The sequence below is a fragment of the Drosophila sechellia genome, unplaced genomic scaffold (genome assembly GCF_004382195.2).
Source record: "Drosophila sechellia strain sech25 unplaced genomic scaffold, ASM438219v1 U_343, whole genome shotgun sequence".
In the NCBI taxonomy this organism is placed as follows: domain Eukaryota; kingdom Metazoa; phylum Arthropoda; class Insecta; order Diptera; family Drosophilidae; genus Drosophila; species Drosophila sechellia.
The window spans coordinates 1-9,710 of record NW_022611290.1 but is presented as its reverse complement, the minus strand read 5'-3'; the positions used below and the strand labels follow the sequence as shown (position 1 = coordinate 9,710).

Genomic DNA, 9,710 nt, shown 5'->3' with positions numbered 1-9,710 from the left:
GAAATCGGACTCACGCGGCCAAAGCACCTCAGTCACCTTACGTGTGTGTGTGTTTGAGCGTCAAGAGCGAACCCGCTGGCAACAGCTACCCCACCACCCCCCGCAGCCAGCAATCACGTTCTAGTTTCGAATATGCAGCTCGAAACGATTTTGTTCTCGCCGAGATTGCCGCGCTGATTACTCAACAACAACGGCAATGTGATCGCTTGCAACGCGCATGTTCGTGCATGTTCGAAGCGGCGATTGAGAAATTTCACTTTTACTGCATCGAACCGTTGGCAACATGTTGCGAGCGAACACGCTGGGTCGCGTGTATCGGATGCGTGTTGCCACAACGTGACCGCCGAGCAGCTCGTCGGAGAAATGCTTTTACAAATTCAATTGCGATTCAGCCTTCTTTCGAAGCGGTTCAGGCGCTCGCGATAAGTCTCTAGACTATACTACCAAACCATATAATATACAGCCGATCGGGTTCACAACCGCGATAAGCAAGTGAGAGCCGTCGGTCGAGCCGTTAAAAGCATTTCGGCCAAGTGCATCAAGCGCAGAAACGTCGCGATAGCCAACTAAATCGGTCAAATCGGCTAAACCCCGAACTGCACAAGTGTTTGAAAAACGATTTTCAAAAAGAATTTGGATAATATCTGCAAACGCACACAAAAACAATGCCAATTTGTTCGTTCTAACAACAAAACATTATGTCGATTGTCTGCACGCTGGAACAGAAAGTGAACTTTTTCAAAGCGGCTGCAACGACCAAAAATCTGTTGATACTCAAAAACAATACGGATACGAATTACAGCAATAACTACAAGCAGGATAATCCCAGCAACAATAAATGTAGGTGTTCAAGTGCCACGAAAAGTAATAACAAATAAATCTGTGTTACGAAATGTTTAAAACTATGTGCTTCTTTGAGCAGCATTTTCGAACTTTCCACGTTTGATCTTGAAATCTGTTGAGAATTTGTGTGAAAACTGATGACAATCACAATATTTAAATATTTCTGCTCTTTTTGCGTAGTACAGTGGCAACTGTTAATCAGTTCTAGAATATTTACTAAACTTAGTCGGCTGAAAACAATAACACACGAAAGATTGAGACGCAAAACAAAATAGCCCAAAAAAGTGTGGGTGAAGGGGTGGCTGAGTGGGGTGCGGTGGAATGACTGGCGAAGCTTAGTCATTTTGTTTTTGTGAATTTTGTCAAGATGCCGACTGCAGCGCTGCTCTCTGTGTTGCCCTCTCTGTTGCTCTCCCGTTTAGGGGTTGTCGGCAGAGTCTGGCCGCCAGAGCGCTTAAGTGTACGTGCATGTGTGTGTGTGTGTGTGTTTGTGTCTGCGAGCACATTGAACTGTAAATGCCAATTCGATGGTCATGGTGAGGGTGAGTGAGAAAGAAAGAGAGTGGGAGAAAGATGTACAAGGGAACGGGAGCGGGGGGCGCACTCACACACAGATGTGCAATGTGCGATTTCTTGTTTACATTCTAAGACTTTGTCTGTGTGTGTGTGATTGTGTTGGTTCTTTGTCGTCTAATTCTCGCGCCCTCTCTTTCTCGCTCCCACTCGCCGATTCTTGCATCATTCGCCGTAATCATTGTGTAAATGCCTGTGCTAAAAACGAAAGCAAACGGTAAAGCTATAGACGAGGGCAAGCAGCAAGGGCAAGGACCATCGAACAAAGAAAGTTCTGCATGTTTGTGTGTGGTGGCTAGACAAGATCGCATTAGACATTTTGGGGACCCAACGAGTTTTGCGTTGAGTGGCGGACGCCTTGTCAATTTGTTAGCTTATCAAATACTCAGCCTGATTAGTATTACTAAATATGTATATTCTAAATGTCACAAAGCTAGATAAGAACATTTGAAAGAAATGCCATAAATAGGTGATAAGTGATATTGTTTTGGTAGCAGGAAAGAGATATTCTGCGCAATCTTGGCTTTCAATTGGGGGCAAGGTCTTGTTTGTTTATTATTTTCGGGGCTGCAAAAAGTGTTGTCTGATGCTAGGCGCAGGAAATGAGTGTTGTAAAAATTGGTAGAACGCACTAATTCCAGTTCTTAATAGAAAATATTTGAAATAGCTTAAAAATTAAGAGCCTACTGATCTAGCAATATAATAAAATATACTACGTCTCTTCTTAAGGAATTGTGAATGTTAAAGAGACTAACCTCTCTATTTTTGCATTGCAGTTCCTCGCATCCAAGCTCAAAGCAACACCAGCCACCTGCAACACCAGCAGCAACTGCAGCAGAAGCTAGCTCAGCTGCATCACTACAGCCAGCAGAAGCTGAGCGGCAGCGACTTTCCCTACGGACCACGCCCCCACACCGGAGGCAAGGAGGAGAAGCTGCTCCTGCTAGCGCCGCCGGGAAAACTCTATCCGGAGGCGTCTGTTTCCACAGCAATGCCGAGGTCCTCAGCGGCACGCCCACCAACAGCCACAACAAAGCCAACATCGCCATGATGAACAACGTCCGGCTGTCCAATATATCGCCGACTCTCTCGATGAACGGCAGCTCCAACGAGGCTTCTAATTGTAAGTGTCCAAGAATATAATGATGCAGTGGCTCTGATCATATCATAGCAATTATCTATCTATCTTTAGTTCCAAAGCTTGAGAACTAATTCTATGTCCTTCTCTCCGTGCAGTGCATCCGTTGTCCATGTACGGCGGATCCATAAGTCCGCAGTCAAATGACAGTGGCATGTCCGACAGTCTGGGCAAATATGTCCGGGAAGCGGCTATGGAGATGGAATGATGGCCCAGTCGCCCTCACAGGGTGGCAATGGACCCCAGTCGGCGTTGACCGCCGCCCAGAAAGAGCTCTTCTCGCAGCGAAAGCAACGCGAATTCACGCCGGACAACAAAAAGGACGAGAGCTACTGGGATCGCCGGAGAAGGAACAACGAGGCGGCCAAGCGGAGTCGGGAGAAGAGGCGCTACAATGACATGGTTCTGGAGCAGCGCGTCATCGAGCTGACCAAAGAGAACCATGTGCTGAAGGCCCAGCTGGACGCCATACGCGACAAGTTCAACATCTCCGGCGAGAATCTAGTGAGCGTGGAGAAGATCCTGGCCTCGCTGCCCACCAGCGAGCAGGTGCTGAGCAACACGAAGCGCGCCAAGATGAGCGGCAGTGGTGGCTCCTCCTCGGGCTCCTCGCCCTCGGGCAGTGGATCGGGCGAGGGATCGCCCCAAGGTGGCCACAATGGCTATCCAGTGGGTCCACCACTATCTCCACTGATTTACGGACCCAATGGCAATGCCAGACCAGAGGCCACGGTGAAGAGTGTCCACCACATACATCATGCGGGTGTTGCGCCGCCACCAACGCACCTACAACAGTTGGTTGTGCCCCAGTCCCAGACACAGCATCTCTACCAGCCACAGCCGCAGCAGCATCAGCCGCATCAGCAGCAGCAGATTTCCCAGCCACCGCAGCAGCAACAGCAGCAGGAGCCCAGTCCCCGTGCCGGCTCCAGTTCGCCAGCCATCTCCGATCCGCACAACCGCCCGCCAAGCACCACTATTGCCAATCTCCAGGTGCAACTGCAGCAGGCACTCAACCGCAATGTCAGACCCGAGGATCTGGACAGCCTGCGCAAGGTGGTGGCCGCCGGCGCTCTATACAACGCGGCAGCCGTGGTGGAGCACCACCACCGCCACCATCTGCTGCTCTCTACGTGCCCGCTCCCAGCGCCTATAAGGATCACCTGGAAGCGGCTGCCGCCTGGAGCCACAGTGTCGAGGCGGCTGTGAGCAGCAGTGCCGTGGATGCGGTCAGTAGCTCATCGGTGTCCGGCAGTGCGGCCAGTGTGCTAAATCTATCGCGACGCGCCTGCTCACCCAGCTACGAGCACATGCTCTCCTCCACCACCTCCTCCACTCTGTCCTCGGCCTCTTCATCGGGAGCTGTTTCCGGTGATGATGAGCAGGAGCACGAACCAGCGCACATGGCTCCACTGCAGCTGCAGCGGAGCAGTCCGCAGCAGGGCAGCGATGCCAACAACTGTCTACCCCTCAAGCTGCGCCACAAGTCCCATCTCGGCGACAAGGATGCGGCAGCCACGGCGCTGCTCTCGCTCCAGCACATCAAGCAGGAGCCCAACTGCAATCGGGCATCGCCGCCGGCCTGGAACGATGGCGGCGACAACTCCAGCGACGAAAGGGACTCCGGCATCTCCATCGCCAGTGCGGAGTGGACGGCACAGCTGCAGAGGAAACTACTGGCGCCCAAGGAGGCCAATGTGGTAACCAGTGCCGAGCGCGATCAGATGCTCAAGTCGAAGCTGGAGCTCCTGGAGTCCGAGGTGGCCAACATAAAGATGATATTGGCGGAGTAGGCAAGCACCGCGAGCTGGACAGGATCACGACTATGTGGATCAGGAGAGAGAGCGAAGAGACAGAGGCTCTGAAGGGATCAGAGTCGGGGGAGCAGAGCAGAGAGTTCCATGGCGCCAGTAGTTCTCCTGGACAAAGAAGTTGGTTTAAGCATAAGACCGAGTGTTTACTATAAGATACCGATGCATGCATGTCTCCATCTCTATGTAGAACTCTAGGGCCAGGTCTGGACCACAGGGACTGGACTCCAGGCCCTGTGGACCAAAACTGTCCAACACGTATCCGTGTGTATGTTTATCTATCCACTGTATTGAGTCTTGTAATCGTGAATGTTTAACTATATAGATCTCGTCAACTCGGAGCTAAACAAATCCTTAGGGTCAGCCCAAAAGAATTTCTAATTTAACCTGTTTGCATACACACACGCTATTTGTTTGCATAGCTAGCTGGTGACCTGCGATGCGCATCGGGGTCACCCAGCCACGTTATTGTTCTGTTATGCATCCCAAGTTTCCTTATGCACAGCGCAAGTGGAGAAGATAAAGAATTATTATGTTTGTAGGCAAACGTTACTAAGTATTTGCTTTTGTACATATTACACAATTAATTATACATACTATATAACTATACAGATATCAATATTCCTATCGTGTACATAATTTTAGTTGCAAGCTAAGCTTATTTTATTTTATTTTATTTTACTTTGTATTGAGTACTATTATTATTATGTAGTGAAACAAACATATACATTACACTTAAGAAACGGGTGAAGCACATTCAAAACGTGAGAGACGAAAGAAATCTGAAAAGAATTGATGAATAAATTCTGCAATAAATAATTTTAAATACCCTACCCTAATGTTTGTCGTTCTCCATTTATTTATGTTTTGCCGCTTCGGTCACCCATGTGGCTCAACTAAATGTTATCGAAGTTTATGAAACTTTAGAAACAAAACTAAAAAACACACATTATATATTTGTAGACCATCTAGCTGGTAAATCGATCCATTGGTGTCGTAATTCGTAGTCCACGTGAGGGCGAGCATTCACTTTTGAAGTTGTATTACACTTTACATTTAATCGCAGTGGAGCACACAAGAAAATACATATGACTACTACTATATACAGCCCTATCTATATGCATATTAAAATAACTCGTTTGTGTTGAACAATGAAAATAAACTATTTATAATGATGAAACAATCCACCAAAGGTCTTTTACTGCCAATTGTTTACTGCAATTCAATATTCGCCAGTTTGTTGGGTGTGAATCATCATAGCAAAGTGCATTAATCTATTATTACACAGCTTTTTAAAAATATTACATCACCATCGCACAAGCTTATCGCATATTGCAGAATGTATAGTTAATAACCTGAAAACTTTCCAAAATCATTTAAACTTCAGGTTCGAGTGGTAAAGAGATTATTTATTCTTAATGATTTTGTTGCCTTGTATTCATACAACGAAAAAAATTTTGAAAATTTAAATTTATTTAGAATAATATCGTGTTACTTTTCGATTCTTTGTTATCATTATCGTTCGAAATACAATATAAGTATAATAATTAAATATTCTCTGTCTTTATAATAAATCCTTAAACATCACATGAAAAGTTTTTCTGTTGGGTTTTTGCTTTTTGCTTTTTTTTTATAAGTTCTAAACACTTTCTTTTCGTTCTTTGGTATCATTTTCATAACGGGGAAATCGAATATTTTCCGCTTGTTTCGTTAGCCTAGGAAAAAACGTATCTAGAGTCCACAAAAGTTATAGACTTAGATCAAGACCTGTTTATAAATTTCGTTAATATATAGGTATATATAATAACTTAACAATAGTAAGTACCATATGTTGTGGTTGTTGAGGGTTTTGGTATCTGGGGATTCGGTTGTAAATACGTGTAAATACAGAATTTCATTTGGTGTAAGACGATTTCTCACTTCCTGGTTGTATAATCTCTCCAGCCTTGCCGTCAAGATTAGCATTCGCGATATAGGGTAAAGGGGTCTGTATATATCGTTTAACTTTAATATCTATATATATAATATATCGCTTTTCTTGTGGGTGTGTGTGTGTGTGTTTCCGTTTGGTTTGAGAGTGCATCTGTAAATTGTAGGTACTTATTAACTAGCTACAACACAACATGCCACGCCATGTAAAATTGTAGGGTATCGTGTGTTCGAATTTTGGTGGCTGAAAAAATCCATCAAAATGCTAAATCTTCTAACTAAGTTTCCTTTCGAATCGTTACATCGTTTGCTCCTTTTTCTTTGGCATTATCTAAGAGAGGTCAAGAGTGTTTTTTTGTTTTTTTTTTTTTTTGGTTTTTCGTTTTTGGAAAACGTTGATTTGGCCATAAACTTTTTGGTAGATTTGTTAGCTTCGGTTGGGTTCTGTTTTCATCGTGTGGAGAGTGTTTCCTTTGTCTGTGGTCTGAGTTTTCGTGTAAAAAGGTACATGATAAGATTGTTTCACGACTGATCGATTCCAAACTCCTTGACCCAACTCTGCACCTACGTCGCCTGGCCCTGGGTGGAATGTCCAGCCAGGCCAGAGGCTATCGATGGTGTGGTACTGGTGGATGCGACTGCCGGCCCTCCGGATGCGGCAGTGCTCTGCTCCAGACTCCACGGATGCACCATGTCGTAGTACCTGCGATAGTCGTAGTCAAAGAGCTCGAAATCGATGCGATATATCTGAGCAATTGGTCCAACGTTGACGGTCGAGATCGGCGAAGTAACGCTCGACCAGGGCCTCGGATTTAACGCCACTTCGCGCCTGGTTGCCAATCTTGCGCTGCTTCCGCTGCGGCAGCTTGCCCAGTCCCAGGAGCAGCGATTCCAGGCCCGCCTGCCGTATGATGAACTCCGAGTCCCTCTGGAACGTCTCCGTCTTGCCGATGATGGTGAAGTTAACGCTGCAGGGCGTGCAGAAGCTGTAGACTGGTGCCCAGTGCTCGTCGAATCTCTTGCCCGCCGCATGCTCGGCGATCAGGAAGCGGACGAACTCCTCGAAGGTGGTCACAACGCGGCCAAGGTCCGCCCAGATTACGCTTCCTGTAGCGATGCACGATCTTGTTTGCCCAGCGCCTTGTAGAAGGTGTTCTTGTTGCCTCCAGCTTGTTTACGATAGGCACTCAGGATCCGCTCGAAGGGATCGCGCAAAAAAGAAAGGACAGCGCACTGGGCAGCAGCTCCATCAGTTCGCCAGTTCCGGGCGTGGGAAACGCTTCCTGCCAACTCCAGTGCTGCGTCTCCGTGCGCTGCAGATACTTCACATCGTAGCCAGCTGGAAATCCATAGTGAAATATTAAAAAATATTTATCTCTCTATACTTTTAATTCAAACTTACCTAATATATTAAAGTAATACATCCACGTACTGCTGGCCGCCTTAAAGACGTTGCACCTAAAAGTTAATCAAAAATGTTAATATAATATAAATAAAATAGAGATAGGATGCCCCCTAACCAGACGAGATTGTTGTGGCCAGGTGAGACGAAGAACTCCCAGGGATTCGGTGGGTACTTCTCCTGCAGCTTATACCGATCGCAGACGGCGGCCAGATGCTCGCTCCTCCTCTGCAGCTCCGTTCCGTGCGACTGTGCAGCTCCTCGGAGTACTCATACACGGGATTCAAGGTGTGGCCGGCGGCGGCGGAGGAGCTACTGCTTGGGAGGATGAGCTCCCTGCACTGGCATTTCCCCCAGCGATGCCCTTGCCCTGCTCCTGCTGCTTGCCAATATCCGCTGGCGCTGCAACTGCTGCCGCTTCAGCTTGAGCTGCTGTTTCGATGGCTCCGAATCCGCTCCAATTCCGCGGCCGTAGCCCGCTCCCTGTGCTCGTAGGCATTGAGGGATTCGCGAAAGAGGAAGGCAAAGTAGCACAGGCCTACCAGGACAGCACCTATCTTCAGATAGGTCTGCAGGCGTCTTCCATAGCGCAGGCGGATGAGCATCTTGCGAATCTACCAGGGATTCCTGCAGCGAGCTCGCTGCATGATCCACGGATGACCGGTGGTTTCTATGTGGGTGTGAACAGATTTCATCTTTTATTATAAAGTTTTAAAGTTACACCATAAGTTGAAGCTTGAAAGGATTATGTGGCTGTGAATCATGTATAATATCTTATAGATAGATATGTATCTTGCATTAAGTACAATCCCAAAGATTCCCTTTCGGATTCTGTTTTGGCCAGAAAGTGTTCATTAATCTTCAATGAAGGGGGACTTGCTCTTTGGCTCTTTGGCCAGGCGACACTTTTGGTGTGTACACACCAAACGACACCCTCTGCCACATACACACGCACATGCCAACAGTCGGGCCAACACACACACACATAGCGACTTGGCAAACTACGTCATCGTGCCCCAACACAGACGCATTGAGCGAGTGAAAGATTCGGAAAGTAGACGTCATCCTTAAGCGTCAACATGACCAGTGGTGCAATTGCTGTTGCTGCAAGTTGCGCTCGCTGTTGCAACGCCAGTGCCATGTGCCATGTTGCCATGGGTTCATTGTGGCCAGGACTGGGAATTGGCCGCCAATAGCTGCTGCTGGCACGAAGGCCCAAAGTATTCACGGCACCTCGGAGACCACTTGAGCCAAGTTAAAGCTGAACTAGCTGGTAGTTAGCACAGCTGTGGTTTATTTCTGGATGTCCGGGCAGTTAACCCCTCGTGTAATCCTGGCCAGGATATGGCTTAACTTACTGTGAAGCGCGGCGGGCGTTGAAATATTTATTTTGCTTTTCGGGCGAGCTCCCTGTGTATACTGAAAGCCTTTCGGTGCCCGCCTCTCCGCCAGCCCCCTCCTGCACCTGGGCCGCTCTGTTACGTGTTGCTTGTGGCCTGGGAATCCTGCTGCCTGCTCCGCTTCTGCCGTCCTGCTCGCGGCGGTCACTCGCTCTAAACTGCCAGTCGGGGGTGTGCCGCAGCTGCGGGTCCCTGGTGTTCCGAGCCAGCTTTGCTCTCCTCGGAAGCCGACAATCCTCGCCAGGCGCCGGCGCAGGAGGCACACCCACTGGTTGGCACTCTCTGTAGTTGGAACGCTCCTCACTGGCCACCGGGAAAATCACAGGACCTGCTGGAATCATTTGCTAAGTTCAATGTGTAAAATAATAGTAATAGTTACTACAAATTTAATCATTTCCAATTTAAATTTAAATATTAATTGGTTTTTCTCCTATAACTCAACTAAATATATTTTTCTAATCCCGAGTTATAAAAGAAGTTTTTAAGAACTCAAATTCCAATTCCCGAAAATTCCAAAACACAGCATTCATTTATTTTTGTGTATATTAAATCTTTGTATTTTTTCTTTTTCTATAAATATTTTACTTTAAAGTACAAACAAATTAATAATAAAC

The 9,710-nt window shown here is 47.1% G+C and overlaps 2 pseudogenes across 1 annotated transcript; one reads left to right on the top strand and one right to left on the bottom strand.

Annotated features, from left to right (window-relative positions):
* The first annotated feature begins 378 nt into the window (after positions 1–378).
* On the top strand, positions 379–5,552 carry LOC6613469 (annotated as a pseudogene). The gene is made up of 3 exons (XR_004363494.1): positions 379–840; positions 2,193–2,539; positions 2,653–5,552. The product of XR_004363494.1 is annotated as an uncharacterized protein DDB_G0283357 (transcript).
* A 940-nt stretch (positions 5,553–6,492) lies between these two features.
* LOC6613470 lies at positions 6,493–9,084 on the bottom strand (annotated as a pseudogene).
* Between the last annotated feature and the right edge of the window lie 626 nt (positions 9,085–9,710).